General features: G+C 40.8%; 1 protein-coding gene and 1 non-coding gene across 3 annotated transcripts in view; both read left to right on the forward strand.

The window, feature by feature from the left end:
- PTPRG (protein tyrosine phosphatase, receptor type G) overlaps positions 1–23288 on the forward strand; it is a 374849-nt gene that overhangs the window by 126283 nt on the left and 225278 nt on the right. The window lies entirely within an intron of this gene.
- On the forward strand, positions 1554–1651 carry MIR1550 (microRNA 1550). Its single transcript, NR_035034.2, has one exon. It is a non-coding gene; the product is annotated as a microRNA 1550 (primary transcript).

Genomic DNA, 23288 nt, shown 5'->3' on the forward strand with positions numbered 1-23288 from the left:
TCCCTCCGCCCTCCCCACCTCAGTAACAGTTAATTGCTGCTGCTGTGTATTCAGCAGAGACCTGGGAAGGGAATGCAGGAGAGTTAATTTCCTACTGGGTGTTGTAGCACACGGCCCTTGGACTCTCTTCCTGTGATCAGATTCATGCACTCATGCATTTGTGTCCTCGCATTCTCGCAGCAGCCTGCTTATTTCCCTTGTAGGTGTGTGGCTGCTGGTGCTCCTCAGGAGCAGGTCGGCTCGTCCTCACCTGAAAGCAGGCAGCAGTACAGGGCTGGAAGCCAGCAGAGATGGCAAGATTACAAATAATGCTTGTTGGTGTACCAGCAGCATTGTGAGAATGCACATGTGCAGCTGGGGGTGTTGATAAGAGGAGATAGTTCCATCCTATGCATCCAACCATAAGTCCTGTATGGTTTGAAAAAAGGTGGTTGTCCTGCTACACGTTGCAGCAGAAGACTCCAGCTGTGGCATGGGTAGGTGAGACCCAGCAAGGCTGGGTGCCAGGAGGGCCAGTACAGTGAGCAGATTTATAGCTGAAATTGCATTGTGTGGGAGAACTTTCCTTCTTAGTGCCCCAGCAAGGGATAAGGGGCAGCAGGTACTGCAGGTGGTTGTGGTTACTTCATCCTGGACAAAGGTAGATGAAAAGCAAAGCTATTTTAGTGTAAGAACTTACCATAGGGGTGATTTACCCCACAGGAATACCCCAGATAATACCTTTATGTTAATAGGAATATTAGAGAAGTAAAATGTTTTCCAATTCTTAATTTATGGCTTTAGTAGACGCTCTTTTTTTCTTTTTTAATTGACTATTCTTCCATTGCCAGCATCAGATGGACTCTTCGCACCTGCAGCATGTACCAGGTTTGAACAAACATCAGAGCCTTTCCTACTTTTCAGAAATGATGTTTTATTTATTTGAACTAGATATCTTTAAGGTCCCTTCCAGCCTAAGCCATTCTGTGACTATGATACGATTTGGAAGGCTGATAAGCAAGTGAAAGCTGTGCTGGCACAACCTGCCCTTCTGGTGGTGGTGGTGGGGAAAAAAAGCCCTGTGCAGGCTGTTAGCTTGCCTGATAGGGTGCTCTGAGCAACCACTGAGAAGTAACACTTCAGGACTTTCCTGAGCAGAAGTTGGCTTGCTAATTACTGTTTCTATTACAGTCCTGAGGTCTACACCGTGACCGATGAGGGGAGTGAAAATAAAGGCAGAGACACCATGTATATCATGTTTATTTTGTGGTAGATGAGACTCATGAGTTTATGTCCTGCTTGTCATAACCCAATAAAGGCTTAAAAATGTCTATGTGTATATACATATATTCATAACTAGGTTTCTGAGTTTAATCCACAACGGTGTGGGGGCCTTTATTGAGGAAACAGATTTTAAATAATTAATATTTAAAGACTAATACAGGAGAAGTCATGCACAGCTATGGAGCAGAAAGCCTCAGTGTGTTTTGTAGCTCTGTAATAGCTATTATTTATCACAAATGTGCCGCCTGTTTGTTCACACAGAGTAATGAATGACCTTTCTGTTTCCACAGCCAGACCTGTGCAGACTTGGGCTGATGGGGGTGTAGTGCAGCAGCTATTTATCATGCTTCACTTACACTGCTCACTGGTCTAAGCTGCACCACCCGGGAAATATCTTGGACTTACGTTGTGGTTCAAACGGGGAGCTCTTATGGGGTTAACAGCTGAGAACAGCAGCTATTTTCTGCCCGTTGCCGCTGTAGTTCAACACTGACTTTGCTGAAATTTGAATCAAATTACTACCAATGTTGTCATAAGCAAATTTATCAGCCAGGGGCTTGGTGCCGTGTCTTAGCAATGCTGGGCCTGTTCTGTTGTCTTTTTTTTTTTTTTTTTTTTTTTTGGTAGTTCTTATGTAAAGCTTCTGTTTCTTGCATTGATAAATGGGCTAGAGTGTATGAATGAGAACAAGATAGCTCGAAGGTAATGCATATACTTTTCAGCGCAGAAAATGTGCATGAATAAGTTGTATTTTTAGCTGCTTCCACTGTTCAGAAATGAACAGCGTAAAGAACCAGAAAGACTGTAATTGGGAGGTCAGGGAAAGAGGTTAGGGAGGGGGGAGGGAAGAACAACTGTTGTTAGAAACAATCAAGGCCTCCTGTTTAGTTCTTGCAGATTGCACCAATTAGTTATGTTTTACTGATGCAATCCCTGGATATCAGAAGTCGGTCTTCTCCCCTCTGGCATGTTAAAAAGCAAAATGCATTATTAATGCTTGAGGTGGGACCTCTGGAACTGTGGTGTAAAGCGTTAAATGACATTAATTTAGACAATAATACTATCATCACACTGTTTTACAAGCCAATAACCTAGCTCTTGTTCCCCCTAGTAGTTTATCTCAAGGAGAGAAGTGGATTATTGCTGTGTAAAATAGGCACAATGTTGCAGGTGTTGTTATGCTGCTATTGTTACAAATGTTTAAGAAATGCAAAAGAGGAGAGAGGTAGCTGAGCAAAAGTAGGGAGATGGAGTGCAGCCCAAGGAAAGCTGTAGCAAAGGAGCATTTGCCCATTGAGTACTGTAAAAAACTGCAAACCACAGAAAGCATTTCAGCAGCATAAAGACATGGATTAGGAATGTTTTCTCCACTGTAAGAGCCACTCGTGCTTCTTTCAGCACAGGATTGGAAAGATTACTAAGAGAATTTTGGTCTGGAGGCCTCATTGCAGTGCTGTGCGTGGTATAGAGCAGACGCCTCCCTGCTGGCAGAGCTGTACCCCAGCTTGTTCCTGGAAAGCTGTTACTGTAAATTACACAGCCCTGGACCGGCAAATTCCGGACACCGCGGGGTATTTCTGAAGGACAGGAGGAGGCTGAGACTGCCAATTGAGCACTTGCAGTTTTGGTGACTCAGAGGCTTGGTTTTGGAGGTGGAAAGGGGAGCTGGAGAGCTGGGGGTGCTGCTGCTGCTGCAGGGATGGGCTGCAGGACAGATTCTTCAGAGGGAGGAGTTCTCTTTTCAAGATACAAACCCTCTTTCCCGTTTTCTGGCAGACAAGCAGCATGTGGTTTGGCACAAAATACCTTGTAGCAGTACTTTTTGCATGTGAAATTAATGGTCTCTGTGCTCATTTGGTCTTGAACTCCTTTTCAGTAAAACCTTTTCAATAAAAACCTTTACAGTATTCAGTAAGATAAGTGGTAAGACAGCAGCATTCGATTATCTAACCTTCCCTGTTATTTGGAACGCGATTGGGTCTCCCGACATTAGTTAATTACTCTGAAAATTACCTCAGTTATCCAAAACCTCAACTCGCAATGCATCCTGTGTCTCCGTGACATTCAGATACCCAAGGTTGTTCTATATTAGCATAAGTGTCTGACCAGCCCCCAGGAACCAAACAAGACAGATTTTGGCTCATGTTATACGTGTGTGTATTTCAGCCAACCTCAACAAGTCTGCTGTTTTACTTTCATCTGTTTAAACTGGTGATTTTTGTATTATGCTTATAGCTTCTCTGTGCTAGATGTTGCAGAAAACTATAGCATTACACTGTCTTCATCTCAAGGGCTACAGAGCCTTTTTTCCTATATTTTCCCTCCTCTCCAAATGAAATTGGCACATTTAGAATTAAATGGTATTGCCGCCGCTAGTCCAAAAATACCCAGCAGAGCCAGTCCAAGAAAGACAAAGTACTTGGTATTATATCTTTTAATGCTTCAGTTGCTTTCCCTTTGAGTAACCGTTCTTTGGAATTAGTTTTTGCCTTGCTTTTCAATACATGCTCTAGATGATGCTACTAGGCTCTATTTTCAACATTTTTTTGTGTTTGTGGTGGGGTTCGTATTATTTAAAAATTTTGTATACCCTGATTTAGGAGGTAAACATTTAGCTGAGATTTAGGTTAGATGTTAAGAGGAAATTCTGTACTCAGAGGGTGGTGAGGCAGTGGCATGGCTGCCCAGAGCTGTGGGTCCCCCTGCTGCCACTGGTTTGGATCACTGGGACAGCATTGGATTTATGTAGCTGTTCCCTGCTCACATCCAAACCACGTGAAGTTAAAGGTGCCTCTTAGTGTGAAGGTCACACCCTGTGTGTGTAATTATGCTTTGAATAATGTATCTTGATTGTTAAACGTATTTTGATTGTTGTTTTTCTCATACTGGAATAAATAATGAATTCATAATCTATAAATCTGTTGATTTAACAGCAGTTATTAAGCAGTTAATGTAGATGAACTGGGTTGTCCTACAAGTGATGCTTAAATATGTAACTTTGGAAATGTTTTTATTTCAAATGGATGAAAGAAAGAAGCACTTCTCACATAGATTCCTGAGGCCTGTGCTCCTGTTCCATGTTGCCATTTCTTTCTACATCCAACTGAGGAGCCATGCAATAACATCTTAAACCTTTCAGAAAGACAACAGTCAGCACAGCTCTGTTTCTTCCCTTGCTGCCTTAAGGATGCTCTCATCCCATGCCTGTTCTAGAACAAAGAACCTCCTGATTTCTCATTCCTGAGCTGAACTCACGAGTTATTCACTGCTGGGCAGTGGACATTAAATATGCCATATTTTCAACTATTCCCACCTGGTTTGTAGAGAGAAAGGTGAGAAGGTGGTAGGGACTGGAAGTTATTTCACAGAGCTATAAGAATAGATGAGAAACAAAGTGAATTCCTGCAGAGATTCTCTGTTGGAAATATCAGTTATAAACAGCTTAGTCTTGGTTATAAGCACCATAGCATGAGGTCCGTTACCACAGTGGAACCAGAGAAGATTTCCATAGCAAAAGTGATGAAAATAAACAGTACTTTCGTTGTGTCTGAGAATAATGCTATGAAACTGCCATATAAGAATTCAAATGATAAAAATATAACTTCCACCATCTAGTAAAACACCGTAGAAAAAGATTTTCTACTAAGATAAGTGTTATGGGTTTTTTTGTTTTGGTTTGGTTTTTTTCCTCCTCAAAGTGACTACAGTATTTTAGAATATCTCTCTGGGTAGCTGATGTCTGCTAATATCTTCATCAGGGTAAGTTTTAACTGCAACCAACAGTGTTTATTGATGGCTAAAGCATGCTTGACTGAATAGGTAGGGTCCAGGAGGACGAGCGATAACCTCCTAGCCTCTGTGCTTTTCTTTGCGCTGACTTCAGGACGCTGGTGCAAAAGCTTGCAGATGAGAAGCCATTAGATGGGCTAATGGGGCATTGAACTAACCTGAGGCAATGTATGTCGAGAACTGCTTCTTTCTTAACATCTTATTAGAACTCCCTCAAGTATAACAGGAGGCTAGAGTTAATTAAGCTAAAAATGCAAATAAACACGGTGTGATCATTTTTATGCCAAGTGACCAGCTAAAATAAGGATCTGCTTGGTATATGCCGTTTCTATGGAGCAGGGTAAATATAAGCTTGTTGCTCATGGCAGGGTCATGGTCTCCTGCTGTGGCCCAGATTGAAAGGTGAAGATTCACACCATTTATCCTTTCAGCAAGTGTCTGGGGTCCCCTTATAGGGAAAGAAGAAAACTCAGGACAATTTGGTAGGTTATTCAGGTAGTCTTCCCACGTTTGGCCATCAGTTTACCTGTAGGAGAAGGAGGACAGCAGTTATCAGTACTGGCTCTGAGAGGACAGTAAAAATGAACTAATGGCTCTTCTCCAACTCCTAGTAGAACAACTTGCTCTAATTGCAGCTTTTTGTAGACTTTATAGAGAAGCAATGTTTGGCAAAATGTAGAGAATTAACTGTTCTCCTGTCTTGGGAAGTGATTGATGCTGAAGACATCGTGGGCCTGTTGGATGGAAGGCCACCATGCAATAGTTTGTAAGCTCAGCATCAGCTGAGAGTGAAATCAGTCCTTCACTTTGCACAGGCAGTATAGCACTTCTGAGTCTCTTCTCATAGCCACCTGAGGTGTACCAGTCCTCCGTACACCAGTGGAAGTTTGCCATTGGCATCCATACATATGGAGTTCTGGATCTGTCACGTTAGTCATCAAACCTACTGATGGAGCCAAAGCACACTCAGCTTGCGAGCTCCTTTCAGCATTGACATCACATAATGCGTGCATTCACCGGACTCACATCATCTTATTGGGATCTTCAAGGATTAAAGTGCAGAGCTAACAGTGTGCTAGTTTCTTACTGCATCGGGTTTGTAGAGGAGCGGTCCTACTGGTAGCTTGGATCTTTGCTGCAGAAGTAGAAGTCGGTGCAATTGTCCCTGAACACAGAAGTCTGACAAGCTTGCTACCTTCTGATTTGGTCAAGTTGTGTTTACGTTAATTTTTATTCTCTCAGAAGGTTTTTCATTCACCAACTGACAACACAAATTCACAGTAGAAATTTGCTTGATGCTGACTGGCCTTTATTCCTGTTGGCTTTAAAACGACTTATGGGCACTAAGCTTCTTGCAGGATCACACGCCATCATTTATTTTACACAACAGACTGTTTTACATAATAAGATTTACAACATCAAAGACAGCAAGAATGTTCCTTTTAAGAAAGAGTATGTGAACCCTCTACACGCTTAGGAAAAACATTCATATCCTGTATGTATTTTTTAACATACTGGAATGCCTGCTATTTAACACTGTCTAGGGATTTAATTGAAAGCTGACAACAGAAATATTTCAGACATACCTCTTTTGTAAATACCTTTAACTTCTTTTAACTGCCTGTCTAATAGCTTTGCTTTGTCACAGTAAAAGCCAAAATGTTGGAAATACTTTCTTTACAGGACTGCCAGAATCCTCCAGATCGTTTCTCCATGTGGTGGAAAGCCAGAAAAGACATATAAGAGTACTGTTGCAAACACACTGATGAGAATTTATCTAGCCTTGTCTTTTCCCTCTTGATGAAGCAATTGCATTCCTATTCACTGCAGTTCAGCAGGGCTGGGCACCTTCCTTTGCAGCTTTTGCTTTAGGAGGGGAGCTGTGGGCTCCAAACCATGGTTCCTTAATCTCATGGATCCTGCTGAAAGGGCTCCTCTGCTGGATGTGCTAGAGAAGTAGCACTAAGGCTAATGAGCCTCACATCTTTGCAGGGCTTGGTGTCTGGGTCAGTCACTAGAGAACAGAAATTATGTCCGATCCGTTTGTTAGATCATAGGATCTCTGCATAGCAGTGCGGGGGAAATTGAAGCAGTGCAAAGAAGATGAGTGTGATGGTCAGAGGGGCAGAAATGAAATACACATGGTGGTGGTACTTTGTCTTGTTCACCTGAAGAATACAGTGACACACACAGTGGAAGATGAGAACTTAGGGGTCTACAGAAGGATGTGTAACCTCTGCAGAGGAGGAGCAAGGAAGGACCATTATACAGTGTAGGGATTGTGATAGATTGTTGTTTTTTAGTGAAAAGAATAACTAGTGGGAATGATGGGTTGAAGTTATGTGCAGCCATCTGAGCATTTGATTAAAACAAATAATTTTCAATATGTTCCTCTCTGAGAATTTTAGATGCACCGTTCACTGGAGTCCTTCAAAGACCTTAGCTGTCTCCATGTCCTCTGTCATGCTTCTTGCACCCTTGGGAGATGGTCTCGCTCTGCAACCCAAACAGACTTCCTGGCAGCTGCGGTATCTCAAAATTGTGCATTTTGAGATTTGGTAGCAAAAAAGAAATTGATTGCAAGCAAGGTCTTTATTTTTATTGTTTTTCTGAATGTTTAAACTACTTCTGTGTAAGAGACCATTTATTCTTGCTATGTCACACAGAGTTGCAGGGTTAACTAATTTTGTTAAGATCTGAATAGTGCTTTTGAACGCACTCTGGAGACAAATTTTGCCATAGCAGGAAATTAAGATGATGAACTAATTGGTTGTCTTTGTTGCCGGTTTTGCGATTCATTAATAAGGGGCTGTGTCTTTATGAAATGTATGGAATTGTTCTTCTTTGTAAGGCTCCTTATAATGTTCTGAAATTCATATTTGCCAACCGTTTCAGTTGTAAATACATTAGCAGATGAGGATTTCATTGCTGCTGATTTCCATAACTATTTCAAGCACAGTCTTCATGCAAATGGAATAATCCCTTCAGGTTGCAGTCTCTAGGTCAGTACTGGAAGAATGTTTGCAGGACAAGTGGAGTGTACTTTTTAGCTGGCTCCTATAGATGAACAGTCATTGGAAAAGCTCATGATGTATGCTTGGCAGTAAAAGTCCCCTTGGTTCCGAATTCCAGACTACAGTTCTTAGCTATGGCTGGCCCTCTTCCTGGGTGCTCGTTAGCTTTTCTTTTAGTCATTTTACACCCTAGGTAAGCCCAGAGGTAGGCTGCTCCTGCTGAGATTTTTCCACTTTTTTGTTTTTTGGTGATGTTGTTTGTTTGCTTTTTGCAAAAATCCCAGTTTCTTCTGTGCAGTTGTGTTGGGGTTTTCTTTGTCCTTTGGGTGAGATGGTGACTGGTGGAAAATGTATCTTTTTCTTAATGAAGAGGGAAGCATGAGCTGGGGAGGACAGTTCATGAATAATGTGAAGTGCACCGTGAATCATCTTGCAGCATGTAGCCTTTGGGTATATGCTTCTGTCAAAGTCAAAAACATTTTAGCCTGTGCCCACAAAGTGTGAACGCCAATGCTTGCAAATCGAGGGCTTGTACTAAAAGGCAACGTCCTACAACTTTGTCCCTTCCCAAGTGAGCAGGTCCTTCAAGGCATCCCATCCTGTCTCAGGTGCCTACAGCCATGGACCAGTGCTCTTGTGCCTGAGCAACAGGTTTCTCTGGGCTATATGGGAGGTGGCCACTTCTCAGGCTTGTGGTCATCCTCCATTCTGGGTTGCAGCATAGCGTATTTCCAAAGAGCAGCATCACGATGACAACTACCTGCAGTTGTTTAAAATGAGAATGAACAGCAACCAGGGAAACCTCAGAACGCAGAGGTGACTGGTTGGAGTAATTTAAAATAAAAAATGGCTCTTGTCTTGCAGCTCCTTTATAACGTGTAGTTACTGTGCAGATTATCTCAGGAAACCATTTTGTATTCTGCTAGTGTAAACCTAAATAGCAGTTTTATCTTTCAAGATTAGGAGTTATTTGGGAAAGTTTCATTTCATTGTTGTATTTAAAACAGAACATTCCTGCTGTTCTGCCATCTAAATGTGTTGTATATTAAACTAATTACTTTAGTGAAGCTCAGAGTTAAACAAATATTAGTCAGACTGCATATTTAAGTCTACTTATGGCATCAAGATAAAAACCCAGTCTTCTAAGGAGCACTTCCCTTCTCCTCCTCTGACTCCCTCTGAAAAAGTTATGTTGTTTAGTTGTTTGTATTCTTTGAAGAATACAAAGGTTTTGCACTTCAGACAAACCCATTTCCTCTTTTAATGGGAAAAACTCCAAGCATGTCTTTTCAAACAGAAGTAGAAAGATTGCTTTTGCAGACCTCTGAACAGTTTTGGACACCACCCTAAAACAGGAAACCATGGCTTATCCTAAATTTCTTCAGGATGAAAATAGATAATGTTCTGGGCTCAATTAATGATTTGAGGTTATGGTAGTAATTTATAAGTTGTTCTACCTTTTTTTCCTTTTCTATATGAATAAGCTCAATTCATTGTTCAGCTTGAGGTTTGTTATTGAACATATGTTACATAGGTTGCTCTGGAAGTAATGCCTCTTATTTGTTTCCATGGAAACTACAGGAGGTACAAAGAGAACAAAATCACTACTTGATAAGAGCAGGTTCTCAGCTACAAAGCACTGTTTTTCAACTGTCACCACCACTAGCTATGCATTTTCACCAGCAGTGAGCATGCTATGCTCTTAGAAATCTGCGCTGGTAGAGGTGAGCTGCTGTCACCACTGCTGAAATACACCATCTGCAGCCTCACTGTGCTCACATCCTCTGTCTGGTCTCCATAAACGTTTAGCAAGCATTGATGAATGTCAATGGCTGTTGTTCTTTCTGAATGGAGGAATTCAATGACACATCTTTTGTTCCATATGCACTTCCATTTCAGATGCCATTTTGTCAGGCTGACCCTCTGCTGCCATCTGTCATAAAGCAACAGAATGTCATGGAATACTGGTGAGAAGGTTCAACCTCTACTGATATATCACCAACTTCCACCTCTGATGTTACGAGCCAATATAATAAAATAGGAGGCATTACTTTCAGAGCATGCCTTATTTGAACTCCTAAGGTTTTTGGGGGCAAAGAATGACTGAGACAACCAACTCCTTATGTAAAAACAACTTTCCCAAGAAACGGGGTTGGGAGTGGATCTTGACACTTAGTGTTGAGAGTGATGGATTTATTCATTGGCTAGAAAGAAGGCCAGATCTTTGGTTAGGGGTGATAACATCAGCTTTTATGAAAAGAAGTGGTGGGATTAAAGAAAAGATTCTTCTCAGTTGTGTTGTGCAAAAGCATTTTGAACTTTCTGCTGAATCTTTTCATTTTGTCTGCTGATGAGTGCAGGTAATGAAAAGGTTTCAGGAATGCAGACTAAATACCACCACAACTTTACAAAATATCAAAGCATTCTTGCACATGTAATCATGCGGTGTGTTCTGAGAAAGGATATAAATGTCTACACAACTTCTAAAAACTTTAGTTTTCGTACGAGGTGTCTTAAGTACTAAGCACATGTAATGCATGCTGATGAATGCTGATAGCCAGCTGGTGTTGGGTGTGCTGTGAGGACCTCGTGTTTCTTCTCACCATTCTGGTGCTGAGGACTGTAGATGAGTAGGCAGAATCCAAGACTGAAATGTCTCTTTTCATTCAGTAGATGACAAATGATTTTGCAGTGCCTTTTTCTCATCCCATGCAGTAGAATACGTGATTCAGTATTGGAGCCAAATCCCTAATATCTGCCAAGTTCAGACTAGCAATTTTAGTCAAAGCAGATGCCCTTGGTGATGAAGCGTGAGGTCAGTATTGCAGGACATGTAGCAAATGATTTGAAGACAAAAGTGCTATTATTGAAGGTCTTCAGGACTGCAGAGTTGGGAGAAATTGTAGTTTTATTGAAGAGGTTGTTAGCTGAATCTATCTGGGGCCCAAGACTTCCTTAAAAATAGTTTCACAGCGAGTGTCATCTTTTGAACCTTACCACCAGTATGTTCTTGGTTAATCTTATTCCATGGAAGAGTCATTAAGGAGAGTGTCTTTTTTCTGTTAATTTAAAAGCAAAACAAGCGGAAACCCTAACCACTAAAAGGTATTACATGATTTTTAGATAAGCACATTTTAAGAAACAGTCTATCATTTACTTGTTTGTTTCTACAGTTCCAGAACCTTATGCTAACCTCTTCTTCATCTCTTGTTTATCTGAATGATGAGTACAAAGCAGAAAATAGCTCTCTGGCAGTGAAAACTCTCTGGCATCGGAAAATATTTGATGGTTAAGTTAAGAATGGAAAATAATGGGATTGGAATACATGGTGGTTGAGCTGCTGTGCTGGCTGAGTTCTTTCCAGGATGCCGAGGCTGTTTTGCTGCCACAGATTTATACCATTGGAGTTTCTGTGAGAGAGGGAAGAAAATACTATTTCTAAATTGGGAAGGGAAAGGCTTTTGAATGGAGAATCTGTTTTAACTTTGTTTTTTTAGATTCTTTCTGAAGTCATCATTCATTTCTTGCCTTTGAGAAGACAAATACCGCTGAATAAAGGCAGTATCTTACAGTCTGCATCACGCTTGCACTTTCTTCTTCAGAGTTCGTTGTTGTACCCAGGTTTTCCTCTTGTGTGTTCATAGAGCACCTTGCCCATGGAATCTCAGAGCTGATGGGGGCACGTAGGTCACAGTATACAAATAATACTAATGCCATGCAATTTCACTACCACATCCATGTCTTGTTTTCTGTACTATGGAATGACCCTCTTTGCCAGATAACTAACTTAAATGCTTGCTTTCTCCCTTCCATTTGCTGTAGAAGTGAGGCTTGTTTCACTGCTCACTAGCTCAGGAAAAGGGCTTGAGCATGAATTCTTTTGCAATCATCACAGTGGGACAGTGCTTGCATACTAGTGTAATTTTGCATTGCTGTCTGAGGACACTCCCATGGTTTAAGCACTTCAGGAGCTACCAAAGCAATTTATGCACTGGGCAGACAAACACGTACTTTTCTGCATCCTGCTGTGTAGCACCTCTCCACAGAAATCCTGTGTACTGCCCCAGCTTCCTCATGCAATCTCCTCCTCAGCTATACCTCATCATTTATGAAATCAGCTTTCCATCCAGATATGAGCTCTCTGTTGCAGTCAGTATTGCTGTTGCACCTGCAGGGTTGGCATAGCGTGGTGCTGTGAGGTGCAGAGTGAGCAGAGCTCTGTGGTTATATCTCTGTTGTGATTCATCTTCTGTGCTTGGGGAGATGGGAAGTGATGATGGAGAAAATCTTACACTCCAATACAGGCAGCCTGACCCAGAATATGTCCCATGGAAGAAACGTGTGCATAATTACTGATGTCAACTTAGGAAAACACTTCTGTTTTTTTATATTAAATGCACTATTTAATTCCCATTGTAAAGTGGATATGTGCTCTGGTAATAAAGTGCAGCTTATTTTTAAACTGAAGCTGACTTCGGTGAATAAATCCCTCCTGCAGCACTGTTTGCAGTATTGGGGCTGAGCAGCTGGAGAACAAAAAAAAGGTGGCTGTAGTATTCCCCATAAATAACTGCATTGCCAACAGGAGCTCTGCTAACAAACAAGATACAGTGAGGGAAATGATTGTATGGATGCTTACGCATTGATTTTTATTTTGGTAGGAAGGAACAGCGACATTAAAAGATGTAGGAGTAGGAAAATATATAGAAAGTATCAATTGGTTTACATGGAAGTAAGTGTCTTCTTATGGCAGGGACACTTGATGCCTTAGAGCAGTGGGTGACAAGGTAGTACTTACTTACCCCTTGTATAGAGGGAGTCGTATACAAGGGCCTGCTGATTGGTGCTGCTCTAAGAAGAAAGGGTGCATGGTTTTAACATGATCTGTCTTCCTCTGCATAAGTTCTTACATGCTATTGCCGTTCCCTTTCTGTACACTCATTCTGTACTGCGCACTCTAGCTTTTCATTTCCAAAATTCCACAAAGTTCAGCCATCTGGCATTCTCATTATCTGGTCTGTTATATATTGTTAGTTCACCTTTCTCCAAAAACAAGGAAATAAAGAAATTCCAGATTTCAATTTGCATAGTTACTTACTCATTCCCTATTTGGAATCTGATTGTATTCCTTTGCTGGTACCCTTTTGTCACGTGTTTCTTGGTCCTTGCCTACTGGTACTCTTTGTTAGCTCTGCAGACGATTGCTAGCTCAGTGTGGAGGAAAACTGTGCTGCATTATTCTTTAAACCCTTTGCCTTTTCTGTGAACCCTGCAGTGTTCAGCCCTGCAGCCTGGGCAGCCCTAGGTCTTTGTGCAGAGCAGTCAATTGGCTTCCATGTGTGTCCAGGCTTTGTTCCCCCTGAGCTGAAAGGTCCTGAGGAAGTACGGGAGCCAAAGATTGGGAGAAGGAAGCAAAATCCAGTGACATTAATCCAAATTAACCTTTAAACACCTCACATTTTCTGAATGTAGTTCTTTAAATGGCAGCAGACAGCGGTAAATGATCTTGTTTAATATCTCTGGGCTTCAGTGAATGTGAGACATTAGTATGAAATCTCCTTATTGTTATAATAAATATCTGGTTTAGCCTGATAAGAGGTGAGATGGTTCATAAAGCACTGGATGAGTAAGCCTAAAGAATCTGTTTAATTGAATCTTCTTAGTTACAACGTCACAGTTGTCGAAAATAGAGGTCTGGGGAATTGTGGTGAAGTGCTGCTTTGGCGTCTTCTCCTCGGTGGGTGGGATTGGTTACGATCCCACTTCAGGTCCCAGTGAAAGCAATTGTAGGCACAGCAGACAGGGCAGTTCTGTACAAAGCGTGACTGTACGGAAACGTGCGTGTGTGGGCTGGAATGCACAGAGCTTAATTTCACAGGTCAAATGAGGAAGCAAGGATGATTTTAACCGTAGCGTTTGAAGTAGCAGGAAAATGTGCTTCTTAATGTCCCCATTTCTTCCTTTTCTTTTAGAAACACTGTGTGCTATATTGCATAGGGAATGCTTAACAGTTGTGTCTCAGAGTCCCCGTTGTTTACTGCCATGACCTTTTATATAGCTCTCAAAGGTTATGGGTTTCTTTCCCCGTGTAAAATGAAACTTAAATTTAATTTTCCTGTACCACTCAAATGGGCATGGCTTGGTTCTACCTGCGCTGAGCCAGTTTCCTTTCCTCACGTGTGATCTGCTGGAGTGAGTTATGTAAGAAAAGGCTCTGAGCAAGGTTAGTCTGTGCTCCCCTAAGATATCCTTAATGTAAATATGAGACCTTTGTTTTAGGTGACAAAAAAAGAAGACAGAAGCACAAAAGAAGTCATTAGCTATTCACGTCATTTATAAAGCTAAGCATGTCCAAGCAATTTAATGAGTAGTTAAGGGGACCATAAATCTTATGCTTAGGTAATAAATACCTACATTATACTTGCCAAATACGAAGAAATGCTTATTTCATCACACACAGGTCTGGGTTCTGACCTGCAGTTTTCTGAGACTTCTTAGAAGTTGCTTCTCATTTTATATCATGCTTGTGCTGTTTCCTGCCATGCTGCAGCCTGCTCATCGTCTGGGAAGAATCAATGTCAAGTTGTCAAACAGACTAATTGGTTTAATATTTTATAATTCTTTCACTTAAACTGGCTCTTAGCCGGTGATAAAATCACTTTTGTTTTAAATGTTAGTGTCTCTGGCAGATAGAAGTATTAGATACTTGGATAGGATTTTCAGAATTGCCCATGGCTTTTGGACATTTAATTCCCATTAATTTCCAAGAGGTTCTTTGCTTCCCTCAGGACACTTTTAAAATCTCAGCCTTTGTAAACCTTTTGGTAATAGCTGGTTTTAAAATCTTTTCAGCTTAATGGAAAATCTGTTCCTCACCCTGTTCCTACAACTGTAACAGAAATGCAGGACTTCTCTTCGAGTTCTTGGCAAGAGAGCCAAAACAAGCACACATACGGTCACGGCGATGACCCTGCTGCTGGGATCTGGCCGCCTCCTTGGGAGGGAGATCTGTTGGTCCTTGCAGCAGGGGTGCACGTTCTCTCCTCCACGTGAGCTGCTTCATCAGGACCAGGGGGTGAAGGGGCTCTCAGGCACAGGAGTCACCTGGTGCTTGTGAACCAGCAAGAGCTGCTGTTGTTCCCATTGGTCTGCTGCATACCTTCCTGTGTCAATGCAGGGGGCCATGCAGAAATTCCTGAAACATTGCTAAAACATGATGGGGAAGGAACTGAGGTAGATCTCGTCTCCTTTGAATTGTTGTATTTTGTGTCTTGGAGCACAAGCCTTTAATAGAAGGACACTCAGCTGGAAGGCTGCGCTGCTCTGAAGAGATTAGAGAAAGGCTGTTATTAGCTGCAAAACCTTTCTTGCAGGTTTGTTCGGAAACATACAGCTTAAGGAGCTTAATAAATTCTGGGTTAAAACTAGTAAGTGAATTCAGAGCAAGACAATCTGGCCTGTGAAATCTGGGCTGATGACTGGAAGAAAGTTGCAAGTGTAAAACAACGGGGCTGGGAGCTGGAAGGCACAGAGCTGAGCTGCTCAGCCTTAGGCTAGCCTGGGAGTTGTGATACATGTGATAAAAGCAGTCTGGCCCAACTGGGAGATTCTGCCTGAAACTTCACTCCTGCCCTGAAATCATCAGCCTTCATCTCTGTCTTGCTGACATTTTTTGGCTCAACCATTTGACTTGTCAGTAGCAAAAGACAATGTGAGAAAAAACATTTTGCACTTCATGTTGTTCCTTTGCATGTGTTCGAAATGGCTGCTGGGCAAGAGAAAGAAAGTCTTTTCCAAAGTTTAAGAAAGGAAAGTGCAGCAGAGTGGCTCTGGGTCATGCTGTGTAGTCTGACTGTGTCAAGCCTTAGCAGTAATCCTCCAGGAGTTACTCTTGAACGCCTGAAGCTCCTGAATGCTTTCCTAAATGGGACTTCTCTTCCTCGTGAGGAGGGGAGGGGAGCCCAGAGTGACCTTTGCAGTCACCTTGTCAAGCAGGGACTGCAAAAACTACTGCTTCTGTTGATTAGAAACACCACTGTAAAAACAAAGGGCGTGCAGTATGCTGTCTTAATTTTTCTGACTTGCATTTGTTGGCTGTTCATAAAGTCTTGTCCTTTGTCTTCAAAAGCACTGGAGAGATGCGCAGCATAAAAGGAGCTATCGTGGGGCCATCAGAGTGTCCCATCCTTGTTGTTGTTTATACCCAAGTATTATGTTATGCTATTGGCAAAGTAATTTTCAGCTCCAAGTGAGACAAGATCAGTCACAGTGGTTTTCACAAGATTGATGTGAAGAGCTAGAGTGGTGCTAATTAATCAGAGATGGGAGAGCGTGAGCCTGCATACCCAATTAGTGTAACATTTCCTAAATTGGAAAGGAGCTCTGCCATACAGTAATTCTATAGTAGAGGCTGAAGAGTGCAGAGATACAATTTCTAATGAACTACCTTAACTCATTACTTGAGCACTTGCACCCCAAGGCACAATTGAATGATGAGTCATGAGTGGTTTTCTGTTCTGACTGCTACAGTGTCGAGAATCCCCACGAATGCTGGAAAGTCAGTGTTTCCTTTTATTTAGATGTTATAGACCTAAGGCTCCTTAATTAATTAATTAATTAATTTTTTATTATAAGCAGGAAGAGGAATAGGTGTTCGTTACAGTAAAGCAGCATCTTTGATATCAGTCATACAAGTTGTAGCTGCTTTACACCACTGTTTGAAATCCAGCATCTTCTTAGAAAAACTGCAGGTTGTGATAGCTGCTACCCTGCTATAAATAATAACAAAATGGTAGTTCCTGTTGTGTGGCAATGCTGCACATGGAAGCTTAAAAATGAAAACTGATCTTTGCCTAAAAAAAAGGAAGAGTAGGACAGAGTACTTCCTGTAGTTGATATTAATTAACTTCACTCTTAAAATCTAGTATTTGTGGTTGACGGTTTTTCTGCTTCTGGAAAGATACTTTTTCTTGCCTATAGGTAGACTGTGATCTGAAATAGCAGAAAATGTGAAGTCTTGGAAAATAAAGTGATTTAGTGGTATAGCGGCTCTAATTTTATCCAGATTTGTAGTTTCCATCAGGCACAGCTGTTGAGTAAACCTGCAGAATGAATTAGAAATGGATTAATGAAGCTGTAAGACAAATACATTAGAATATTTCAAACAGCTCTCAAGGAAACCATTTTATTTAATTTTAGTCATGTAATGGCTTTATACTCTCAGCAAAATAAAGTACAGCAATAGGCTCAAGTTCTGAATTGACAGCAAACTTACCATTTTTTTCCACAGGCTTCTTAAGGATGCAAACCCATATGATTATTTTCTGACTATTGTGTTTGGTCCATATGGTTTATGAGGGAAATAAGCCCTACCTAACAAATATGGTCCGTGGCAGCTGGCCCTATACCTCCTACACCACTCCAGTGGCTATAAAACCAGAGATAACGGTCCAATTTCATTTGTAGTCATACTGCTATAAATCTGGAGTAAGTTCATTGGTCTGCTTCCAGCATTAGAAACCTAAGTTACGTTTCTTTTCCCAATCTCTGTCGTTTCGGTCCGTGTTCTTTGTGATACAGCGTGGATGAAATGTGCCCGGTATCTCTGATATCTTAAGTCAGAAACAGGTTACTCGTCTTTGAGTCTCCAAGAGAAAAAGTGCTCAGTTCAGCAGCCAGACAAGAGAGGAAACGATAGCTTCTGGTCGACTTACCCAACGTATGAAATCCTCAGGCTGATTATGTGCCTCACTCAAGTTTCCGCCTCCTTTCTGCTGAAATGATCCTTGAAATACAGACTCCTGATGCTTCTGGGGTTGCTGAAGGAACCTGGTAACTGCTTACTCTCTCAGTCCGTGGCTTATGGTGATCCTCTGTGCGTGTGTTACTCCTGTGGCATGGTGAATGCCGCCCAGCAAACTTCATGTGTGCCAGCACTGTAACTGCTCTCAATCATACTGCTGTAGCTAAACCACTATAGATCTCTGACAATTCAGCATATCCTCCTTTTTTTAGCTGAAATGTTTCTACCTGAGAATTTAATTTGGCAGGAGGAAGACGGTAACTGTGTGGAAGGAGTGGTGGACTTGCAGTGGTAGACGTGTCTCGCTGAGCTGCTCTGTAGCTGTGTGAAACTGAAGATGGTTTTGTTCTTTGTTCTGCTTATCTGCGGGGTTTGATTATTTGCTTCACAGAAGTGCAGGTATTTGGGAATCTGGATAGAAAGGTGTTAATGAGAAATAATTATCCTTGCCGTAAGTTCAAGATGTACAAGTTAACCTCTTCACCTGACCAGACACAGGTCAAACTGAGTTTAGTCCATTCTAGAGACATTTTCAAGATCTATGTATGTATTTAAATTACTGTGCAGGAGAGTAGGTACTCTAGTTGGTAACGTACGGTAGATTTGTGTTCCAAAAATGGTACTGTAATTAGAGATCACGCTCAGGAGTTTGTCCTGGCTCACTTTCTTGCATTGATTCATACCTTCCTTTTGCCATTGAGCGTGGCTGATAATGTTTAAATGTTACCTGTTCTGCACCCGGGAGAATTTCCTGAGGAGGCATATATGTATCTTTTCTCACTTGGCTGTGCTTAGAGTCTGTGTGAGTAAAAATAAATAAAATTCAGGTCAATAAAATATAATAAGTAGCATGCCTGCTATAGGTACAAAATGATACTGCTGTACCTCAGAGAGAGCTGTATCATTGTACAGCAGAAAATGCTTCTTAGACAAAAACATGATCCATCCAGAATATATTTTTCCCCACTTCTGTGCCACTTTATGGTCTAGACAGAAAAAGCTGTCTTTTTTTTTTTTTCTCCCCTCTTTGACCATAATTTGTCTCTTTGTTCCTACTTTGTTGAGTACTGTAATCAATCCCAATTATCTCTAGGTCTCTGCATCTGATTTCAAAGGATGGTATCATGTCATACTCAGAACTATTGGGGTTACCAATTAGATAAAATATCGCAGAGTGGGTTAATGTATTAGCAACCTTTGTTCGGAATATTTTTGCAGATAATCTGTGTCATTAACTAGTTGAACAAGGATACAAGTTTTGTCATTAAATGCAGCTGACTGAAAATTGACTTTAGTCTTCTAATTATATGGACAAACAGCCCTGGAAGCTGTTTCTGTTCAAACCATTGTTCTCTGATCAAAAGAGGTTTGTGATAGAGCCATTTTTTTATGAGATGGGAAATGCGAGTTGTTCGAAACATGCTACCTTAATGTGATCTGTTATGTATTGATAAGGTATGTTCAGATGTCTTGCAGTGAAGCCTAAGATCCTAGGCAGCTATGATAGCTGTATTTTTTTACTTTGTATGGGAATCACATATTTCTTTCTAATTTTAGCCTTGATGTTAGCTGTGCTATTCTGACATTTTCAGTAACTGTTGTGAAATGGGCTGATGGTTTAGCCCCCTTTCCAAAGTAGACATTAACTTCTAAGAATGCAGCTCTTCAGGTAAGAAAGGCTGTGTTGATACCTTAACCTGTAAGAAGTGCAATGAAATCTTGTGCTCAAAGGCTGAAGTCTCACACGTAAAAAAGCTTCACAGTGGTGGACCATTGTTCTGACCCAGTGGGACATTTTTCAGGTTTGCAAGTTCTGAGATCCTCTCCCCAAGGCACCAAGAGGTGCCTGGGTCCTGGATATGTGTTTTGGTAATGAATGCACCAAAGGATGACTGCTGATGATACCATGTACCTGGCATAGGAGAGCTAGGGAGCACTTTGTGAAGTTACCTAAGCTGTTGCAGTGCAGAACAGTTCTGAGTATCTGTTCTGAATTCCTTTCGGTCTTAGGGACTCAGTTCCTATTTAGGACAACTTGTTTATGAGGTCCTTGAGTTAGTAAGCCTATGTATTAACCAATAGCTCTGGGTTATCTAATCCAGAAAGCAGGCTGCCTGGTGGGACTGCTCAGGTCATGTCTGGGATTTTCTCAGTCTGCTTGCCAGAATCTTGACTGAAAGGCACAAATTAAAACCTAAAGAGAGCCTTACTGAGAGGGCCAAGCAGATGGAGAGCAGCATGGAGACTGGTAGATGGCATAGTGAGACGTAAGATAACTTGTACTGTTGTCCTCAGGCTGCATCTGTTACTGGAGATAAAACTAGGGGTTATCACAACGTTAACTTACCCAATATATATGGGCTGACAAAAAGCAATTCTTGTGTTTCTTAACATTTTCATGGTAATGCATCTTATGTTTCTGCATTAGGACACAACTCAGTTGCTCTGACTTCACCTCGTAATACAGACACTGAACACATGGAGTAATCGTATGTTCCCACCCATATTCCACATGAAGCGTTTGCTGTTAATCATTGATAAATTTTATGCCAGGCCAGCTGTACAGGTTAATCTCTGCCCTCTGTGTGTTTGCAAATAGCATGACGATGTATATTGAATCATATTGCAAATACTTCATTGGCAGTGACTTTTAATAACCTTATACCCATCTCTGTGTTTAAACGGTTTATCATCGCCTGTATATCTACTAAATAAATTGAATGCAGTTATTTATAACAAAATGGCTCTAAAGCTGTGAAGTGATTATGGTATTTTTAATAAGCAAAGGATTTGGAAACAACTACTGTTTCCATTTTTGCAAGTAAATTAGTATAATTACGTGTTTTAGTTACTAAAATAAAAAAACAAATTGCAAAGCATGTTTTTATTCTATTAATAAACTTGGCCAAAATGTTGATTCTTCAAATATGTCATATGCTCTATTAGATAGGAGAGGATGAGGTTAAAAAAAAGACAGCAGACTTTAATTGCTGTGGATGTTGGGTGGGTTTTTTATTTTGTGAGTTTGTTTTAGTTTTTGGAACAGGACAATGAAGACTGTGATGAGGAAGTACCATATAGATATAACAAGAATAGTCCTGTTTTAACTGAGTAAAGGTTTCTAAGCAGAATGCTTTAAGTTACAGGTTATTCTTCTTCATCCACTGCTGGCATATATTACAGGTCATCTATATATCATTTTAAACTGGCAACTTTAGGAGCTATGACTTGAAAGTATTTTGCCCACCTCTTTAAATCTGATATATATATATATTTTTTTGCTCATACTTCTTTATTTTGAAAAGTATGATAGAAGAGTGCTTAACTTGGGTTGATGAATCAAGGGTTGGATTTCAGTGCCCTATGTACCACGGTGTCTCAATAGGGGCACGTTTGTCAGTGGGGATAAGGCTTCTTCCTGTGCTGGGACCTTAAGTCTCTTTGCTTCCCACCTTGTTTCTCGTATCAGTAAAATGGATTCTCACTTATCTCTGTGATGTCCTCAAGCTCTTCAGGGGAAAAGCAGTGGATATTTTATAAGTGAACTGTGTAAGGATAAGAGATATGGGAAGTGATACAGTATCTGCTGAGATGGATGGGTACCTTTCCTTTCGGTTAAGTAGAGGCTGAATCAGAAGCGAAGACCCTCAGCAGCCCTTGCGTAGGAGCTCTGCACGGTGCAGAGTGTGCATGTCAACATACTGACCATCTCATTGTCAGTGTGTGAAAGAATATCAACGTTTTCCATATGACTCTGGTTTACAAAATGTTTCTGATGATTTGATTTTCATTACACAGACTCTCATCTGTCTTCAGTTAGTGTCTGGGTGTAAAAACTGGTTTTTTTTGTGTTTTTTTTTTTTAATGTTCTTCTGCAGTTTTGTACAGGAACAATAAAAATCTGAAGGGATTCTGCACTGTTTTATATATTAAATCAGTTTTGATGGTCTTAATCTCATCAGTAATTAAAAACAAAGTTAACTTGGTACGTGATTGAGATGTAAGGATGTTGGTAATTCAGTGTTTTCCTTTCTACTACAGTGGTGTTTGGGGGGTTTGGTTTACATCAGCGTTTTGCAGTGGTTTCAGAAAGTTGAATCTTACATCCTTGGTAGTGTTCCATTTTTTTTTTTTTGTTTGTTTGCTTGTTTTCTTCTAATAAGCTGATTTCAACTTGAGCCTACCTTTGACTTCAGTATGTAGGAGGTAAGATCCTCGTGAGTACGGATGCCAAGCAGTGAGAAACAACTTCTGGTTGTTTCTTGGGGTGGCAGGTTAAGTAGGTTGCAGGTGTTTGTAAACACTACAGAATGGTGTTACTGCACAGGGGACTGGGTGCCTCTGTCTTCCTATCTGTTTAAATACTGGAGATACTGGAAGCATTGTGTAGTCCAGTACACTTTGTGGGACAGGCATAGAAACTTATCCAGTGACTCCAGAGCCAAGAAAATTCCTTGCTGACTTTCATCCTTTGCATCTCTTTTTTCCAGCATGCTGGCTATACAATAGCTCCATGATAAACTCATGTACAATGTCACTTCCTTGCTGCTAGGTTAGTGCCGATTTCTGCCCTTATGTGATATAACTTTGCATTCCAGCCACTGGATTTGTCTCTTTGCAGAGTGGCAGCTCTCTCCTCCCTGTGCTCTTAATACCGATCTCAGATGAATCAAGTTAAACCAAGAAGTGACTCATCAAATCTAGGATAGGAATGAGAAGATCATCCGGATCCTGAGTAGGAATAGGGGCAAAATCCTACCTGCTTTGTGAGAAACCTGTATTTTTTTTGACCCCATTTCATCAATGCAATGGTGCTTTTTCTATAACATCTTTTTCAATTTCCTTTAAAAAAAAAAAAATGGGTTTGGGTTATGGAATAGCAACAATAGCCTGGCAATAATCTCATACATATGTTGAACAGTGAAAACAATGTCTTCATCCTAAATACTAGCTGTCTGCTTATACCTCCAAAGACTTTGTAGCATCTGGTACAGCACTGTGCAGGGGATTCGTGTGACCCAAAGTCTCTCTCAAAACCACTGCTTTTCAAAGCAGACTCTCATTCTTTGTTTGACCCGCATATCTATGTGTATTATGTTCCATAAAGCACTGAAATTATTCAAGTTAGAATAATTCTCTGAGAAAAACTTATCACTTCGTACAGCTCTTGCTCCTTTGAGAACATTTTTAGTCATTTCAGATACCAGTTTTGCTTGCAAAATACCCATTTCCTGCAGTGGTGTTTTTCCTCTGTTTATTAAATTTGCTTTTTAGATATGTTTTCTAAGTGTTAATTATCTGCAGATTTAGTAATTTGACTATGTACGAAAATAATGGTTTGCAGATGTTGGTTTGAGATTTTTTTTAGTCTAGTAATCAGTAATTTGCTTTTCTTATGGGAATGAAGAGTCCTCAAACTG

Source organism: Gallus gallus, chromosome 12 (assembly GCF_016699485.2).
Source record: "Gallus gallus isolate bGalGal1 chromosome 12, bGalGal1.mat.broiler.GRCg7b, whole genome shotgun sequence".
Lineage (NCBI taxonomy): Eukaryota > Metazoa > Chordata > Aves > Galliformes > Phasianidae > Gallus > Gallus gallus.